The sequence below is a fragment of the Oryctolagus cuniculus genome, chromosome 1, assembly GCF_964237555.1.
Source record: "Oryctolagus cuniculus chromosome 1, mOryCun1.1, whole genome shotgun sequence".
NCBI classification, from domain to species: Eukaryota; Metazoa; Chordata; class Mammalia; order Lagomorpha; family Leporidae; genus Oryctolagus; species Oryctolagus cuniculus.
In genome coordinates this window covers 65,732,241-65,752,435 of record NC_091432.1, presented here as the reverse complement: position 1 = coordinate 65,752,435, position 20,195 = coordinate 65,732,241, and the positions used below count along the sequence as shown (strand labels likewise).

The 20,195-nt window shown below is 48.5% G+C and overlaps 1 long non-coding RNA gene across 3 annotated transcripts; it reads right to left on the bottom strand.

Moving 5' to 3' along the window:
• Positions 1-1,146: 1,146 nt before the first annotated feature.
• On the bottom strand, positions 1,147-20,056 carry LOC138849947 (uncharacterized). Of its 3 annotated transcripts, none has more exons than XR_011389257.1 (5): positions 12,758-20,056; positions 8,323-8,378; positions 6,267-6,506; positions 4,062-4,156; positions 1,147-1,886 (listed from the first exon to the last, which is right to left on the bottom strand). It is a non-coding gene; the product is annotated as an uncharacterized lncRNA (long non-coding RNA). The 3 variants fall into 3 exon arrangements; XR_011389263.1 differs by lacking the exon at positions 8,323-8,378 and having other exon boundaries at positions 12,758-12,859; positions 14,548-20,056; XR_011389258.1 differs by lacking the exon at positions 8,323-8,378.
• Positions 20,057-20,195: the final 139 nt, after the last annotated feature.

The window sequence follows — 20,195 nt, the reverse complement described above, 5'->3', positions numbered from 1 at the left end:
TATGTTTTGTATGTTAATTTTTCCATTACTAGTTGGGTAACCATGAAAAACTCATTTAGACCTCTCTGAGGCACAGATGCTTGGCACAGCAATTAACTCACTGCTTGAGATGCCTGCATCCCATATGGAGTCCCTGGGTTCGAGTCCCTGCGTTGTTTCCCATCCAGCTTCCTGCTAATGTACACCCTAATGGCACCAGGTGATGCCTTAAGTACTTGGGCCCCTGCCACTCAAATCAAAACCATAATGAGGTGTCATCTCTACTTTTGATTCTCAGCTTCCCCTAGCATGAAATGACAACTTTAGGGGCCAGCACAATGGCATAGCTGGTAAGGCCATCTATCACCTACAGTGCCAGCATTCCAAATGGGCACTGGTCGGAGACCCGCCTGTTCCACTTTCAATCCAGCTCCTTGCTGATGTGCCTGAAAAAGCAACAGAAGATGGCCCAGGTATTTGGGCCCCTGCACCCACAAGGGAGACCTGGAAAAAGCTCCTGGCTCCTGGCTTTGGACCAGTCTATCTCTGGCCATTACAAACATTTAGGGGAGTGAACCAGCAGATGGAAGATCTCTCTCTCTGTCTCTCCTTCTTGCTCTCTCTGTAGCTCTGCCTTTCAAATAAATGAATAAATACTTTTTTAAAAAATGAGAACTTTAGGCTAGATTATCCCTACATTTCCTCACAATTCCAGTATTCTATCATTTCACCTAAATTATAAACAAAATGAATCATAAAATGAGTATTCTAATACAAAATTTGAACCTTAAAAATGGGTGTTCTGATGGCATCTTTCTAGTGATGGTGACTCTTGTTATTATTACCACATTTACTACATTATTATACTTAACTAAAGAGTTGGCTACCTTGGCCCAAGCCAGGTATTAAATGTCAATGAACATTGATCAAATGCACAGCCACGTTCTGTGCAGATGCAGAGGAATTATTAAGCACTGCCAAGCCTCAACTCTCAGATCCATAAGTATAAGAATAATTAACAGGATATCAAAGAAAGTGATAGATACCTGTTAAATGCAAGAGCTTGTTGTACTGAAATGAAATTGGCTGGTGGAGGGGCAGAAAGCTAGCTCCCCTTCCTTCCCCATCATAAGGGTCATGGCTAATACTTCTATAGTCAAAGACAGGTTAATAAGCGAAAAGCATAACATTTAATTAATCAAAGTTTTACATGACATGAGAGACCTTGAAAATGAAGACTCTGGGGCACACATTGTGCTGCAGGGCATAAGGCTGCCATTTAGGACACCAACATCCCATGTTGGAGTGCTTGGTTCAAGTCCTGGTTGCTCTGCTTCCAATCCATCTTCCTGCTAATGTGCCTGGGAGGCAACACCTGATGATCTGAGTAGTTGAGTCCCTGCCATCCACATGGAAGACCCAGATGGAGTTCCTTGGTGCCAACATCCCTTATGAGTGCTGGTTCTTGTCTCAGCTGTTCCATTTCCAGCCCAGCTCCCTGCTAAGGCCAGCAAAAGCAACAATGATGGCCCAAGTGCTTGGGCCACTGCACCCACATGGGTGACCTAGAAGAAGCTTCTGGCTTTGGATCAGCTCAGCTGCAGCGTTGTGGCCATTTGGGGGAGTGAACCAGCAGATGGAAGAACTCTGTCTCTCCCTCTCTCTGTCTGTAACTCTTCCTCTCAAACAAATAAATCTTAAAGAAAGAAAGCAATGTGATTGGATACACAGGGTGTGAGCTGATGGCAGTAGGCTGACAGGAGAAACCCAAGGCCAGTCTGTCTGCATTCTTCACAGCTTTTCTGTGCGGGAGCCCTCCTCCTGGGCAGAGGGCAGGACGCCTCTGGAATGAGGATGTTGTGGCCAACATCAAACAGGAAGGCCCGAGCATTTCTTTACGGCTGGTCCTACACAGAAAGGCAGGAGAAAGTTAGAATAACATTTCTAGATTTTATGGGTGGCTTAGAGTGCAAGAGGAATTCTAGTTTCTACGGCCTGCCTAGGAGAGAAAAGGGAGCAAGAGAAAGAGGCCGTGGAAGGTCAAAGAGAAGTTTGCTTCGGAGGCCCTTCCAAAGTCCTGCAGTGCAAAATACTCTGCGTGCCAGGTGTCGTTTTCTGTACCCTAACTCGGAGTGCATTATCACCGGGTTTGTTAGCACGGAGCTGAGGTTTTTAGACAGAAATAAATGAGCTGAGTTCTCCAGAATTCTGGATATGCTGTGATTGTTTAAAAAAAAAAAAACAAACTTGATATTAATTAGGCAATGAAACTTAATAACTGGCCCTAAAAAATACTAAAAATGATTGAGGCAAATGAAGAAAAATAGGAAACTTTATACTTAGGGCTGAGCTAGCAAACTGAAATGTTGTATGGGGTTTTGTTGTTTGATTGTTTTAAGAGTTATTTATTTGGGGGCTGGCACTGTGGTGTAGCGGGTGAAGCTGCCGCTTACAGTGTTGGCATCCCATATGGACACCAGTTCACGTCCTAGCTGCTCCACTTCCTTTCCAGCTCTCTGCTATCGCCTGGGAAAGCAGTAGAAGATGGCCCAAGTCCTTGGGCCCCTGCACCCGCATGGGAGACCTGGAAGAAGCTCCTGACTCTTGGCTTTGGATCGGCGCAGCTCCAGCCGTTGCGGCCATCTGGGGTGTGAACCAGTGAATGGAAGATCTCTCTCTCTCTCTCTCTTTCTCTCTCCCCCATCCCTGTCACTCTGCCTTTCATAAAAAATATTTTTTAAAAAAGGATTTATTATTTATTTGAAAGTCAGAATTACACAGACAGAGAAGGAGAGAGAGAGAGAGAGAGATTCAAATGGTCACAACAGCTGGGAGGGAGTTGGCCAAATTGAAGCCAGGAGCCAGGATTCCACCCAGCTCTCCCACATGGGTGCCACTTGGGCCCTCTTCTGCTGCTTTTCCAGGCATATTACAAGGAGCTGGATAGGAAGTGGAGCGGCCAGGACATGAACCAGTGCCCATACGGGATGCTGGTGTCACAAGCAGCAACGTAACCTGCTGTACCACAATACTGACCCTGCGTGGGTTTTTATTAACTACTTCTGTAACAACGTGTTCAAGAGTGCTTGGAGCTGGGTTATCCCCACTATAACTACTAGGCAGACATTTGGCCTAGTGGTTAACATACTGGTTCGGATGCCCATATTCCATATCAGAATACCTGGGTTCTTAGCCCAGCTTCCTGCAAGTGCAGACTGAGAGACAGCAATAGTGGCTCAAGTGGTTGTTTTCCTGCCATTCACATGGGAGATTTAATTCACAGCTCGCAGCCTCTACCTGGCCCGGTCCCAGCAGTTATGGGGCTTTTGGGGGAGTGAAGCAGTAGATGGGAGCTCTGTCTGCCTCTTAAATAATTTTGAATGACTCTGATTTCCTCTCCTTGTGCCTCGGGCCCTACCTGGACACTCTTCTCAAGCCTTGCAGTTTTCTCAGTCTATGCAGCCTACCAAGCCCCAGCTCCTCCCACCTCTCCAGCATCTAAAGTATCAGCATAGAGTGATGGATCCTCTCTACTGGACAGAGCTGAATCTCATAATATCTGACTCTCTGTACCCTACTTCCTCTAGTCACCTACAGGAACAAATCACCATCACCCAGAAAAGCAAGCATAATGTCTCCAGCATTTGGAGTGTGTGTGAATCCAGGTCAGTACCACCTGGCATTCTCCCTCCCCTGCCCCCAGTGTCTCTGGTCTCCCTCCCTCTGTCCCCTGATCATATTTGTGGTCTCTTCAACCTTCCGCAGCTTTGCAGGGTCCCCTCATCAGGAAAGAGGGAGCATCAGATCCTTGTACCACTGGGAACATCTCCTGTCCCTCCCTGCCTACAGAATGGAATGTCACTAGACAAACAGAACCTTTTTAAATATTAACTGCCGCTCACAACATAGCTTCATTGTGTTGCCATGCAAACAAATCTGTCTGCTTCCTCCTTTTCAAAATGCCGCCCTTCTCTGCTGGAATGAGAGAAAAGGAAGGCCCAGATTTGCCCCTGTAGGAGACTGAATAATGGGCCCCAAACAGATCAGGTCCTAATTGTTGAAACCTGTAAACATCATCTTACCTGGAAGCAAGGTCTTTGCAAGTGTAATGAAGAATCTTAAGATGCGGAGATCATCCTGGATTATCAGGCTAGGCCTCAATGCAATCACAGGGATCCTTATAAGGAGACAGGGAGATTTGATAGGACACAGAGCAGGAGTTGGCAATGTGATCACATAATCAAACTGATGTAGGCAGGCAGATAGGATAAAATTGATTAGATTTGTGAGCTGGAGAGCACGCCCCTGTGTGATCTCACCTGAATGCCCATCTGCCCATCAGACTATGCAACCACTCCCCTTTGGAAAGTGTATAAAAGGCGAGGAGTGCCCCAAAATCGCTCTCTCCGCCTTCGCTTCGCTACTCGTGCTGATATCGGAATATGGGGTTCCAGATATATCACCATGAGCTTATTAATCAATTCCCAATATTAATAAGCCTGTGTGGGTTCTTGCCTAATGTTGAGGGAATTCTGAATACCAGCATAAATGAACGAGGCAGCATAAGTTTTAAGCTTTTTATTCAGTGAGAGAAATGCATAGGAGAGTGAGGGCCCCATCTAAGAGAGAGAGGGAAATCTGGGTTCATACCGAGTACCAGGAGCCAGCCATGTGGAAGAGATGCAGGTCAGGAAGCATGGGGTGGGTGGCCCGAAGGCCAAGCTCTCTGGAGGTTCAGGGGCAGCAAACGCCCACAACGGCAAAAGGCCAAAAAAGAAAAAGGCTGGGCCCACCATGTCCCCAACCTTTAATCCACTTCCAGAGGAGAGTGGTTAATAATATGATTGGCCAGTGGGCGCACAGGTGTGGCCAGGTAGGGGCATGGGGTCATACAGGGGTGTGGTGAAGGCATGGTCTTCCAGCTCACAAACCTGATCAATTTTATCCTGTATGCATGCCTACATCAGTGCTGAGCTACCTGTGGATGCTCATAACCAAACATTTGCTGCACGTGGCTCATGGCCTGCTCTCTGCTTGGTATGGAGCCCAACTTAGCCTCTAGACTTTTCTTTCTCCCTTAGATAAAACCCTAGCTCTCCTATGCATTTCTCTCACTGAATAAAATCCTTAAAACTTAGCACATTGTCTGGTCTATTTGTTCCGGTATTCAGAATTATTTTCTGAACACGTGGCAAGAACCCAAAAGGCTTATTGGTATTGAAAAATATTAATAAAATGGTATCAATCCTGGATAAATCTTTCTTTCCTTTTCACATTCTGATTAACAAAAGCTAGCTAACCCCAGTCAGCATAACCAGAGGACTGGATTTACCACTGCAGGCTGAGAGTGACCCCTGTGACTCCAACCAGGCCCTTACAGCCTGGCCAGAAACCAACACCCAGAGGGCCCTAGCCTTTGTCCCCCTTGTTCCCATATATCTTAAGATTCAGTTCAGGGGCCAGCTCTGTGATGTGGTGGGTTAACGCCCTGGCCTGAAGCGCCAGCATCCCATATGAGCACTGGTTCGAGTCCTGGCTGCTCCAATTCCAATACAGCTCTCTGCTATGCACCTATGTGGGAGACCCGGAAGAAGCTCCTAGCCCCTGGCTTCGGATCAGCGTAGCTCCAGTCATTGCAGCCAACTGGGGAGTGAACCAGCAGATGTAAGACCTTTCTCTTTCTCTCTCTCTCTCTCTCCCCGTGTAACTCTGACTTTCAAATAAATAAATAAATTTTTTTTTTTTTGACAGGCAGAGTGGACAGTGAGAGAGAGAGACAGAGAGAAAGGTCTTCCTTTGCCGTTGGTTCACCCTCCAATGGCCGCCGCGGCCAGCGCGCTGCGGCCGGCGCACCGCGCTGATCCGATGGCAGGAGCCAGGAGCCAGGTGCTTTTCCTGGTCTCCCATGGGGTGCAGGGCCCAAGCACCTGGGCCATCCTCCACTGCACTCCCGGGCCACAGCAGAGGGCTGGCCTGGAAGAGGAGCAACCGGGACAGAATCCAGCGCCCCGACCGGGACTAGAACCCGGTGTGCCGGCGCCGCTAGGCGGAGGATTAGCCTAGTGAGCTGCGGCGCCGGCTAAATAAATCTTAAAAAAAAAAAAAAAAAAAAAAGATTCAATTCAGACGATAGCGTTTGGCACAGGGGGTAAGATGTAGCTTGGTACACCTGCAGCCCCTGTCAGAGTGACTGCAGTGGCCTTGCATTCACTGCCCCAGCTGGATTTGGTGCCGCCCCTTCCAGTCCCACAACTGCCACTCTCCCTCTTATCACTGCACTTACCCACCTGCACTGTTTCTTCGTCTCCCTCTCCTGTCTCTCCCTCCAGGCACACCAAGCAGTCCCACAGGGAGCTTCCCATTACCATGGAGCTTGCCCTGAGTCCAACAGACAGGTGCACAACTCCCGTCAGACGAGTTTGAATCCTGCCGTTGGACTGCTTGAACCAGAGCTGCATAATGAAGTCATGAGGTTTCAAATGCAGATTTAACCACTCACTGATGATCTTTCTCAACCTCGTTTTTCCCTGTAAAGAGGAAATAATATTCACTGAATAGAATGTGAGAATGAAATGAACTGCACATGGAACATTCAGCAAAATGCCTGGCTTGAATCAATGCTTGAGAGGTGTTACAGGGGCTGGTATTGTGGTGTAGTGGGTTAAGCCACTGCCTACAACTCTGGCATCCTATATGGGTGCTGGTTCGAGTCCTGGCTGCTCTACTTTCAATTCCATTTCCTGCTAATGTGCCTGGGAAAACAGCGGAAGATGGCCCAAGTGCATGGTACCCTGCCACCCAGGCGGGAGACACGAATGAAGCTCCTGGCTCCTGGCTTTGGCATGGCCCAGCCCTAGCTATTGTGGCCATTTAGGGAGTGAACCAGTGGATGGAAGATCTCTCTCTGTCACTCCCCCTCTCTGCTTCAAATAAAAAAAAATCTTTTTTAAAAAAGGGGAGATGTTGCAATATGCAATACTTAACATAATTGACTCAACGACTTCATGCTCTCTTATTCTCTGTGCTCAGTTTTTTTTTAAATTTTAAAATTTTTTTCTATTCTAGTCTGCCACTGATTATAAGCCAAACCATAGATTTAACAGAAGCTTATCCTAAAGAAAAGGGAATAATATCACGTTGAACATACAGTATGGCAGGGCAATTGAATGGTTAAAAATGTGGGTGCTAGAGACAGACCTCATCTTTTTAAAGGCCTTTGATAATTAACTCGTCTTAGTAGAGTTTCCTCACCCAGAAATTGTAACTGCCCAATAAATGCGAATAGACGTTTTTATGAATATATCTATCAATTGTAATGTGCAGCAATGTTTCCAATTTTTGGTAGGGCAGACTGACTAGAGTTCAAAGGTGCTCCCAGCAAGGAGAGAACTGTGTACAGACAGAGCTCCAGAGCTGTGCGGAAGGGCTTCCCAGAGGGTTTTAGCTGAGTGTGTGCACGGGAGGAGACTACCAAGGCTGGGGAAAGAACCACCCCAGCAGGTCAGAGGTGATGGCACTCACCGCCCAGGAATACGGTAGCTTCCCATCAGCCAGCCTGGAAAAACTTACACTTCAGGGCACTGGATGGACTAATCGGGAAATAATTAGCCTTGGAATGAACACTACCAAAAACATAAAGGTAAGACCCAAGAGAATCCGACAGCTTCCAACTAACTTAAATATATCCAGACCAAAGCTAAAGAGTGTTTATGGGAATACAAAACTGCCCAGCACTTGACAAGGTAGAAATCACAATGTATTATGACATCTAATCAAAGATTAGGAGACAAGGAGGCAGCAAAACATGACTCATGGTGAGGAGAAAATCCAGATCAACGGAGATTCACACAGATGTCAGAGTTCACGCAGAAGGACATTTAAACAGTTATTAGAACTGCAAGTGTATTTCATAGATTCAAAAATTAAATAGAAACATGGAAAATGTAAGAGGCACAAATCAAATTTTCCGAGACAAAAACTTCAATGTCTGTGATGACAAACGCACTGGCTGGGACTAAGAGTAGGGTGGGCATAGCAGAGGCGAAGATCAGACACAGCTGAAGAAAAGAGTAAGGAATTTCAGATCATGACTATAGAAACCGTACAAGAGGAAGCACAGAGACAAATGAATTGACCATTATTTCTGCAAAGGGCTAGTGAGAGAGCATGAGTGAGCTGAGGAATAACTCAGAGCACCATGAAAGGTAAAGATGTATGATGTGAACCCTAAACAATGACCAAAATAACAAAACAAAGAGTCATAACTAGGAAGCTAACAACAGAGATAAAATAGAACCACAAAAAATGATTATATCAGGAGGAGGACAAAGAAGAAAGGCTCACCTTTCACATCCAAAAAGACAAACCAAGCCTTGTCTCTATGATGAGCATGACAGTTCCTGGAAGCCAAAGATGAGGATGGTAAATTTTGTTTCAGTGTTTATGAATTGCAGTAGTTCATGAGCACATGTTATCATAAATGTAACCTCAGATAGGAGCCTGCTCCAAGTCTCATGTTGTCACCCTGGCATAGAATCTTTTTTTTTTAATTTATTTTATTTATTTGAAAGACAGATTTACAGAGAGAGGTAGAAAGAGAGAGAGAGAGAGGTCTTCCATCCATTGGTTCACTCCCCAGATGGCTGCAATAGCCGGAGCTGCGCCACTCCGAAGCCAGAAGCCAGGCGTGCCTTCCAGGTCTCCCACGTGGGTGCAGGGGCCCAAGGACTTGGGCCATCTTCTACTGCTTTCCCAGGCCACAGCAGAGAGCTGGATTGGAAGAGGAGCAGCCGGGACTAGAACCGGCACCCATTTGGGGTGCCAGTGCTTCAGGCCAGGGCTTTAACCTGCTGCACTGGCTCCATGAATCTTAAAGATTTCTAGGGCTCTTCAAGCACCCATCACACACACACACACACACACACACACAGAGTGTAAGCCCAGAGAACTAAAATGGCTTATCTGCATCAGGCACTGGAGTTACAGGACAGGGGCTGGAGCCTACGTCCCCTGGCTTCATTCAGTTTCATTCACTATGACAGCTAAATGAGCCCCCGGGGACCTGGCCAAGAAAAGCGGGTGACGCGAGTGTTCTAGGAGGGGGCTCTGGATATGGATGACATCACTGGTAGGGGCACAGGGCCAGGGAACATTTGATTGTTCCTAGACACTCGATAATCTGTCCCTGTGCACATGCCCCCAGCGGGTGTGTCCTGGGTAAACTGACGCAGTATGATTAAAAACATGGATAAAATTCCTGCAACGCATGAGACCACGCAGAAGGTGTGAGTGGAGCATACAGAACAGAGCTTCCTTCTGGGGAGGGTCTTAAAAGGCAGACAGGAGTCCACAGATGGGGGTGGCAGGACGTGAGCCATGCTGCACAATAGTCACAGCAAAGGTGATTTTCATGTTCGAAGGTTCGGTTCGAATCCCCTTCACCTCTCTCAGCCTGAGATAAACATCGCCAACGCAGACTTGCTGGGAGGATTAAATGAGCTCAAGACAGACATATGTCTAGTGTTAATGGAGGCTAACAGAATCATTGTTATTGTGTCCCATGCACTTGCCCAGCTGATCCTTGCAACATATTTGCACCTGGGAGGTAAAACATTATTAGTGTAACTGGTTTTTTTTTTTTTTTTTTTTTTTTTTTTTTTGACAGGCAGAGTGGACAGTGAGAGAGAGAGACAGAGAGAAAGGTCTTCCTTTTGCCATTGGGTCACCCTCCAATGGCAGCTGCGGCCAGCGCATCGCGCTGATCCGATGGCAGGAGCCAGGTGCTTTTCCTGGTCTCCCATGGGGTGCAGGGCCCAAGCACCTGGGCCATCCTCCACTGCACTCCCTGGCCACAGCAGAGAGCTGGCCTGGAAGAGGGGCAATCGGGACAGAATCCGGCGCCTTGACCGGGACTAGAACTCGGTGTGCCGGCGCCGCAAGGCGGAGGATTAGCCTATTGAGCCGCGGCGCCAGCCAGTGTAACTGTTTTTTACAGATTAGGGGATTGGAGTTTGGGAAGATAAAGGACTTTGCTGAGTTGTTCAGTAAACACTGCTAGGATATCTACCCCTCAGCTGCTAGACAGTGGTAAAACACGGGTCAGCCATGCCCACCCCTGGAGGGTGCACTTCCTTCTTCCAGTGCACTTTTTTTTTTCCTAACTTCATGATGATGGATTAGGGCTCATCTTTTTAGAGGTTATTTTGACCTAAGATGGCAGCCGGAAAGACTTGCATTCAACTCAAGGAATAAATTCCAAACAATGAAGCTTGTTCACCAAGCAGTTAGCAGAACCTCCAACTCAAGTGATGGATGGACCTCTGTTAAAATCCTTATAGGTGCACTCCAAGGTTGACTTAAATTATTTTTATCTTTGTTACTGACATACGTATAGACAGAAACTTCAATATAAGTTCGTGTGCTTCTAGCTCTTCTCCAACTCTAAACCAAGGCAAATAGGAAATAAAACTACGAACCCTTTAGAATGCAAAGCAGCATTTCATTTTCATGGGCTGCAAGATGTCATTTTGTTGAAGATAGATGGCTCTTTGCAAGCTGAGTATGGCACAGACTGGCCTGGCATGAGTTCTTTAGAGTCCAGCATACCCCATAGCTCTGGGTCCTATAGGCAACTCCCACTATGACACCGTGGCCAAACCCCTGGAAAATTTTCATGTTGACAACGCTCTGGGACCCCAGTTGTATTAGAACATTTTGTGTTACCGTAAGGAAATCTCTGAGCCTTGGTAACTTGATGACGATAGGAAGTTTATTTTGGCTCCCAGTTCTGGGCCAAGGTCAAGGGCGGCACCTGGTGAGCCTCCTCGTTGGCAGAGGCTCAAGGCAGCACAAGGCATCATCACTTGGCAGAGACAAGGAGCAAACATGTACCTGTGTCTCCTCTGCTCTCCCTCTCTCCTCATAAAGCCACCAGGATTCAGTCATTGGGGTGCCCCCTAATGTCCTTACCTAATCCTCATCTCCCTCCAAAAACCCTCCCCTCCAAGCCACCCCTCCCCCCAATCCGGCACCCAAATGCCAGTCAGATGAACATCCCACCTCCTTAATACATCACAATGGGGAGATTCAATAGCAACACGCAAGAAACCCTGGGGGACACACTCAGTATGCAAACCATGGTGTCCTTGACTTTCAGCTGGCACTGAAGCATCCTATGCATGAAGCCCCTTCCCTCCTTGCCTGGGGGCAGTTGTGACACTCAGTGTAGCAATACAAAAGGGCTACAGCAAGGAGGAGCCTTCACACATTCAGAGCCACCAGGATGAAACAGCATTTAACAGTCATCATTGACAAGCTTCAGATTCCTACAAATACGTCTACTAACCCCAGGGGTCTACAGGCTCAGGGTTGAGAAACTCTGCTCCAATCCCTTCCAAAACCCTGACATGTCTTTCTTTGAAGAGCAATGAGGAAGGATGTTGTTGCCCCCGGACTGGTGCCTGGGCGTGTGCTGTTCTGTAGTCTCCTCCTTTATCAGCATGGTGAACTTCTACTTATTATTATTATAATAATTATGATTATTATTTAAACTTGACAGAGACAGACAGAGAAAGTATCCATTCCCTGGTTCACTCCCCAGATGTTTGCAGTGACTGAGGCTGAGCCAAGCTAAAGCCAGGAGCCTGGAACTCAATTCAGATCTCCCCCCTGGGTGGCAAGAACTTAACTATTTAAGCCTTCACCACTGCACCCTAGGGTCTGCATTGGCAGGAAACTGTAGTCACAAGCCAGAGCCAGAAATGAAGACCATGTACTCTGATGCAAGATGAGGGTATCTTAACCTCTAGGCTAAAAAGCTAGATATTCCTCCTTGTCCATAGAGAAGATTCTTTGTCTTAATGCATTTTCTGTCCTCTTCAGGCTGAGCAAGTTTTACCCACCCTGCACTCCTACCATATCCTATACACACAGTCCCCCGTTCACAGTTCTCGATAACATAATCATTCATTCATCTTTCTGCCACACTCAAATTATCCCCTCCACCCCATTACTGTAAGCTCCATGAAAGTACAGATTGAATCTGATCCACTTCTGGTTCTTCCCTACACAGGGATAGGCTAGGGTAGAAATACTGGATGAGTGGATGGATGGGTGGGTGGGTGGATGGAAGGAAGGAAGGATGGATGGATAAGTGGATGGATGGATGGGTGGATGGGTGACTGGATGCATTGATGGATGAGTGGGTGGATGGATGGGTGGGTGGGTAGATGGATGGGTGGGTAGATGGGTGAGTGGATGCATGGATGCATGAGTGGGTGGATGAGTGGATGGATGGATGCATGGATGGATGAGTGGGTGGGTGGATGGGTGGATGGGTGAGTGGATGCATGGATGGATGAGTGGGTGGGTGGATGAGTGGGTGGATGGATGGGTGGATAGATGGGTGAGTGGATGCATGGATGGATGGGTGGATGCATGGATGGGTGGATGAGTGGATGGATGAATGGGTGGGTAGATGAGGGGGTGGGTGGGTGGATGGGTGAGTGGATGCATGGATGGATGGATGAGGGGGTGGATGAGTGGGCGGATGGATGAGCTACATGACTTCTCAGTATCTTCCATCTCTGGATATTCAGGTCGGCCCCTAACTCAGCATTTCCTTTCCCCTCTTCTACTCTCATTGTTGCTGTCTGTGAGGACCTGAAAAGAAATACCCTAGACTCATGAAACACTGGGGTTGTAGCACCTCAGAGGTCACTGGGTGCCTCCTCTCATTCTACAAGGAAACAGCTAAACTGCAGAGAGGAAAGTGACTTACCAGAGTCCAGCTCCAGCAGATCCAGGGGTTCCTGAAGGTGTGGGAGACGCCGGCGCAGGGAGGAATGAGAGACACGCTCACAGCAAGGCTGATGGCGTGGCTCTGATGAGAGAGCACCAGACTTTATTTTTATACCCTAAGTTACATCCGCTGTTCATTTTACACATTCTTTACTGTTCTCATAAATTTTGAAAATGTCCATTCATAAATGATCCTTAGAGTTAATGATTCTTTCTTACAATAACAGGCTGTTTCCCATCCACTTCAAACCATTGATCTTCTATTACGTGTAACCTCTCCTCAATCCCGATTTCCATAGCCATGTAACAATTTCTTTGATTTTAAAGATTTACTTGATATTTGAGATACAATAGAACAGACTCAAAGTGATGTTAAATTATATAATAATCAGCCGGCGCCGCGGCTCACTAGGCTAATCCTCCGCCTAGCGGCGCCGGCACACCAGGTTCTAGTCCCGGTCAGGGCGCCGGATTCTGTCCCGGTTGCCCCTCTTCCAGGCCAGCCCTCTGCTGTGGCCAGGGAGTGCAGTGGAGGATGGCCCAGGTGCTTGGGCCCTGCACCCCATGGGAGACCAGGAAAAGCACCTGGCTCCTGGCTCCTGCCATCGGATCAGCGCGGTGCGCCGGCCGCAGCGCACTGGCCGCGGCGGCCATTGGAGGGTGAACCAACGGCAAAGGAAGACCTTTCTCTCTGTCTCTCTCTCACTGTCCACTCTGCCTGTCAAAAAAAAAAAAAAATTATATAATAATCAATTACAAAAAACAGTGGTTATTTTGCAAAGCATAAGAACATCTATTTCTGCTTTTATAACAATTGATTATGAAGATTGGAACATCTAACTTTTAGGGTTTTTTTTTTAAGATTTATTTTTATTTACTTGAAAGACAGAGTTACAGAGAGTGGTAGAGACAGAGAGAGAGGTCTTCCATCCGCTGGTTCACTCCCCAGATGACCGCAACGGCCAGAACTATGCTGATCCAAAGCCAGGAGCTTCTTCCGGGTCTCCCACATAGATGCAGGAGCCCTAGGACTTGGGCCATCTTCTAATGCCATCCAGGTCATAGCAGAGAGCTGGATCAGAAGTGGAGCAGCCAGGACTAGAACCAGCACCCATACAGAATGCCAGCACCTCAGGCCAGGGCATTAACCCGCTGTGCCACAGCGCCAGCCCCATCTACCTTTTAGTTTAACTCTACTAGTAACCATTAACACCCTGCTCAAACAAACCCATTCATTACACATGTCCTTTCCATAACCCTTCACTATTATTTAGTTTTAGTAACTCAGTTAAGACTCGCTCACTGATTTTGGTAATTACTTTGTGTTTTTTCCACCAGACCACACAAACTAAGGTAAGATATTTACCACTATTTGTATTTCTCTCAGCCACTCAAATTGTTAACACTCATTTACAAGTCATTAGTCTATAATAAAACATACCCTCTAGTGGATTATAGCAGGAGACTGAAGACCTTCCCCAAGGACCTCTTATCCCTACATCAGGTCTAACTGCATACCAAACACCCAACAGTTTGGGTTCCCTCTAGGTTTTTATTGCAGATAACTGACGCATCAGAAGGGGTTGAATTACTCTAGGAGGATCAAGTTCATCCAACAGCTCAACCTCAGTGAGGTCATTTTGAGTAGAGGTCGTTTCTCACAGATTTCCAAGTGTATAGCAATCATCAGCGAGATCCCCCAGGAAACCCCGGCTTTTTTGTATCAATAAATCTAAAATCATCAAGAAGACGGCAGCTTGTGGTTCTCACCCCCTGCAGAGACAGAGCTCCTGCTGTGACCTTGTCAGACAGAAGTTGCCTTGGCCTCCTCAGCGACTCGCCCCCAGGGCACCCAGAGAGGCACTGAATGTGCCAGCCAGGAGCCACTTCAGGATTTCTCCCAGGACTTTGTCCAGTTATCATCTATTTACTTTGATCAGGGATGCCTTGGGGGAAAGCAGTGCTCTCAATGACCTCACCTCCATACGGCAATGTTTTGGAAACAAATTGGGTTCTCACGGCTCTCCCAATGGTGGCATGGTGCCCATGTCTGACGAGTATTTTTCATAATGAAAAAGAAACAAAGATAGCGTCAGCCCTCATTTGTAATTTCTCCCTAGCAGCTGCAATCTAAAATCTCTTTGTTTGGCTTCTCAGCTTGTTGTTCAGCCTCTGTCCTTGGTAAAATGAAGCAAGAAGGTGGAGTTGGAGGCATAAAAAAAAATCTGTACTTACTTGTTTACGTGTATATGTGTTTCCAGATGCATTTATTTTGGCAACACAGGCCCATATGGACATCCTGCCATTCCCGCCCACCTTTCCTCCTTAATTTAGATAACTCACATCTCTCCCATGGCCCAACGCACCAGTGCCTTCCCTGACCCCGGACATCCTTCTTCCTTTGAGGCGGGGGAGTGGGGGGCAGGCCTGGCCTCCCCAGAGGGCTGTCCCAGCTTTGACCCACAGCCACCAGATCCTCATTCAACATTTAATCACTTCCGCTCCCGACACCCTGCTCTCCTTCACCTGCCCGTCGGCCATGGCCCTGGAACGCAGGTGGAGAGGAATCCAGAGGCAGCGAGAAGGAAGCTCGGACCCAGAGCTCATCTGCTGTGTACGTGGGACCATGCTGAACCCCAACTTTTTCAGGGGACATCTTTCAGCATACTTTTATATGTTTTTATTACAGTAAAATACATATAATGCAAAATGGAGCACTTTGGCCACTTAAAATGGACAATTCAGTGGCATTAAACATACTTCCATGGTTGTAGAACTATCACCACTATTCACCTCCAGAACACTTTTGCCTTTGGTGTGTTCCTTTTCTGCCGTAAGAGCACAAAACATGACGTGGAGACCAGCATGGGGTCATGAGACAGGCGATCTGCCTTGGCTGGGGTGGGATTTGCCCTCACGGTGAAGGTGGCTGTGCCCCATATTGGAGAGTCCATGTCCCACTCCTGCCTCCGGCTCCTACTCCAGCTTTCTGCTAATGTGCACCCTGGGAGGCAAGCAGGTGATGGCTCAAGAAATTGGTTTTCTGGACCGGTGATGTGGCGCAGCAAGTTAGGCTGCTGCTTGCAATGCCAGCATGGCATGTCAGAGTGCTGGTTCAGGTCCCAGCTACTCCAGTTCTGATCCAGCTCCCTGCTAATGCACCTGCGAAAGCAGCAGAAGATGCCCAAGGGCTTGGGCCTCTATCCCCATGTAGGAAACTAGGATGGAGTTCCTGGCTCCTGGCTTCAGTCCAGCCCTGGCTGGTAAGGCCATTTGGGGAGTGAACCAGCAGATGGAAGTTCTCGCCATCTCTGTCCCTGTTTCTGCATATCTGTCTCTCAAATAAATAAATAAATAAATTTAAAGAAAAAAAAGAAATTGGGTCCCTGCCATCCATGTGGGCCACCTGCATTGAATTTCCAGCTCCCTGTTTGTGACTTGCTCTTTGCAGTCGCAGGCATCTGGGGTATGAACCAGTGGGTGGGACTTCTCTGTTTTTCATATAAATAAATTTGTAAAAAAAATTTTGTTTAGGAGATGCTTTAGTAGGGGCCAGTGCTGTGGCTTAGTGGGTAAAGCCGCCACTTGCAGTGCCAGTATCCGCTCCCGGCCATGTGGGTGCCAGTTCAAGTCCCAACTGTTCCACTTCCCATCCAGCTCTCTGCTATGGCCTGGGAAAGTAGTAGAGGATGGCCCAAATGCTTGGGCCCCTGCACCCATGTGGGAGACCCGGCAGAAGCTCCTGACTCCTGGCTCCTGGCTTTGGATTGGCTCAGCTCTTGCTGTTGCAGCCATCTTGGGAATGAACCAGTGGATGGAAGACCCCACCACCACCACCACCTCTGCCTCTGCCTCTCTATAATTCCGCCTTTCAAATAAGTAAATAAATCTTGAAAAAAAAAAAAAAAAGAGAGAGAGATGCTTTAGCATTAAATAGTATATCAAGCAAGAGAGAGGAGGACCATTTCTATTATGCTGTCTACCTTGCTCTGATGGGTTGCCACATCACTCCTTACATAATGTTTTCCTTTAAAATATGTATTTCTGAGGCAGGTGTTTGACATAGAAATTAATATACCACTTGGGACCCTGTAACCCACATTAGAGAGCCTGGGTTCCAGTCCCAGCTCCACTCCTGGTTCCAACTTCCTGGTAATGTGCACCCTTGGAGACAGCAGTGATGACTCAAGTAGTTGGGTCCCTGCCACCTACATGGAGACCTGGATTGGCTTTGAGGCTGCTAGTTTCGGCTTGGCCCAGCCACAGCTGTTGCAAGCATTTGGGGAGCAAACCAGTGGATAGATGATCTCTGTTTCTCTGCCTTTCAAATGAATAAAAACCAAATATTTAAATATGCATTTCTTGACTGTGTCTCCTAATTCAAAAATGCTTGCTTACAAATTCAACAATCCAGGAGCGTGTAAAGAAGATAGGAGGCCTCCTGCTTCTCCTCTCCATTCCCAGAGCCCAGAGGCTGCCACTAGCAGCAGTTCTAGAAAGCTACTTCTCCCTGGCTTTGATCTCCTTATTCAAAAGCTCAAAACTCCGAGCAATGACTATGTCAGCTGAGAGACTGTCTAGGCTTCTAGGTGAAGCCAGGTGTCTAACACTGAACAGCAGCTGAAAGAAGCAGTTCCAGGTGGGCTTTCCAGGAAGGCTGCTTAAAATAAGCGACAAAATTAGTTTCCCCCTTTTGCCTTTCCTCCTTTTACTGGCCTTGAAATTACACAATGCCTGGCTGGCACCGCGGCTCACTAGGCTAATCCTCCACCTTGCGGCGCCGGCACACCGGGTTCTAGTCCCGGTCAGAGCACCGGATTTTGTCCCAGTTGCCCCTCTTCCAGGCCAGCTCTCTGCTATGGCAAGGGAGTGCAGTGGAGGATGGCCCAAGTACTTGGGCCCTGCACCCCATGGGAGACCAGGAGAAGCACCTGGCTCCTGCCATCAGATCAGGGCGGTGCGCCGGCCGCAGCGCACCGGCCGCGGCGGCCATTGGAGGGTGAACCAACAGCAAAGGAAGACCTTTCTCTCTGTCCCTCTCTCTCACTGTCCACTCTGCCTGTCAAAAAAAAAAAAAAAAGAAAGAAAGAAAAGAAAAAGAAAAGAAATTACACAATGCCTGGAGCTCCAGCAGCCATCTTGGACCATTAGGTGGCAAGCTATGTACAGAGTGGCAGAACAGATGTGGGAGAAAACTGGTTTCTTGTTGACCGAGGAATTACCATTCTAACTTTGACTTCTTTTCCATGAAAGAAAAAGCTAAACTGCCTTCTTAATAAGCCACAATTATTCTGTGCTTTGAGGTATATGCAACCAAACTTAATTCAAATAATGATTTTACCATTCTATTTAAGCATAAATGTATATATCATAAAGAGGACAAATAAAATAAATGATATGGAAGGAGCAGTTTTTGCCTTTAAAAACTGTTCTTTTGAGAAGTCTAGCCTATCTACATGTGTGGCTCCACACACACAGAGGCTGTGTCCTGAGCGCGTGTCTGCTGAAAACAGTCAGGACTCTGCCACCATGCACCCCTCCCATATGTGTTGGAAAACTGCCCCATGCCGCAGCCTCTGCTGGGTCCAAGGGGACGCCAGACCCTGCCCCTAGCCTGGAGGACAGGGCAGGGATCTCAGCAGGGGTGCTGTCCTCTGGGGAGGGGGGTGGGGTCGCAAGCACGATGCCCCCAAGTCAGAGGCACCCAAGATAGCCAGCCCCCAAGCACAAGGAGGAGGGGCCAGTGGGGAAGACGTTGAAGGGCAGTCCAGGGAACAGCATGTCCTGTAATAGAGTGGCCAGGGCTGAGGGCTCAGTGGAATGTGCATGATAAAGCCCACACGGCCAACCTAAGGGAGTTGCTCTTGGTTCTGCTGGGCGACAGGGCGCCAGCGAGCTCCATGTGCAGCCCAGACCTTGTCTCTCAGCTGCTCTCCAGATAGATAAATCCTGTGTTCCACAGGAAGCCGGGGGTATTAACAGGGCTGGGATTTGGCTCTGGGCACTGCAATATGGGACACAGCTGTTAAGCGGCTGCTTAGCTGCTGCACCTGCCCCACTCTCCCTCCTTAGCAGGGCTCGAACCCGCCCCCCTTGCCTTCCTGCAGCCTGCTCACATGCAGCAGCCAGCAATATCTGAAAACAGAAAGGGCATCTTGCCACTACCTTGCTCAAGATCCATCCCCCTCTCTCCCTGCCTCTGCCTATCTATAACTCTGCCTTTAAAAAAAAAAAAATTCCATCGCATTCCCTTTGCTCTGAAGCCAGAGACCAACGACCTTAAAGTGACCTTCAGGTCTCTGGGGCTGGCTTCGGTGCAGCTCTCCGAGCGCATTCAGCAGCCACTCACCCAGCCGTACTTTGCCTTCTCTCTGGCTGCAATGCTCTTCTCCCAGGCGGCGCTGGCTTGTGTGCAGCCTCTTCTGAGAGGGCTCTGAGGATGCTGAGACCACCCTCCACCTCCACACCTTTCCCTGATCTATCTGATCACCAGCACGTTGATTGGCTCCCCAGCCACAGCTACAGGCAGGGATTGTTGTGTCCCCTTCCGGTCCTGCCTCGATGGGATGCCTCACACAATGAAAGCGCCCTGGTATTGAGAAACAAATGGGCAAGCTGGTGTTTATAAACAGGGGACGGCACAGCCAGGACTGGGGTTAGCTGGGGCAGTAGGTAGAAGTGGGCTGGAGGGAGGTGGCCGCCATGGGCATGGGCTGACCATCTTGCCGAATGCTGTTGGCAGCTAAGGCTGAAAACTAAGATAGATTCAGTCTGAGAGGGCGGGGAGGCCATGTGTGTGGCTTCCAGGAGCCCTCCCCTGCTTCACTCAGAACCACTCTGCTTCTCACCACCGGGTCTAAGACGCTTCACTGGACAAGGGCCCATGACCAGAAAGGGATTCAGATCCTCCCTGGAGCGGAAAGACGGCCAGGCAGGGGTCAGGAGCACCTCTTCCTGTTCAGATTCTTTCACAGTATGCCCGTGGGCAAGCCCCTTGCCTGCACTGGACCTCCGGGTGAGCAGGCACCTGGATGATGTTGTAGGCCAGGCCAGGGCTGACCAGCAGAGCCTGCAAGGTGCGGTTGAGCCTTTAGGGGCCTGCTCCGGCCTGGGTCCTTGCTCAGTCTGACCAAGGAGAGGCTCACTGATGGTGGAGATTGGTCACTGATGCCACAGACTGAGAGACTGGCAGGGCCCCCACTGTGGCTGATGGGGGAACAGCACCTGGCGGGATCTAGGAAGGGCTGTGCTCGATTGACCGTGGGCTTGGTGCTGAAAGGTCCGGGGCAACACTCAGAATCAGAATCCAGAAGGGGGTGGTTCTGTGTAGCCATGGCAACCGCAAGGTAACCCGCACAATTACCAGGCCTGGGACCAGGGCTGGAGCTATGCGTCCCTGGTGCAGCTGGGAGGACAGG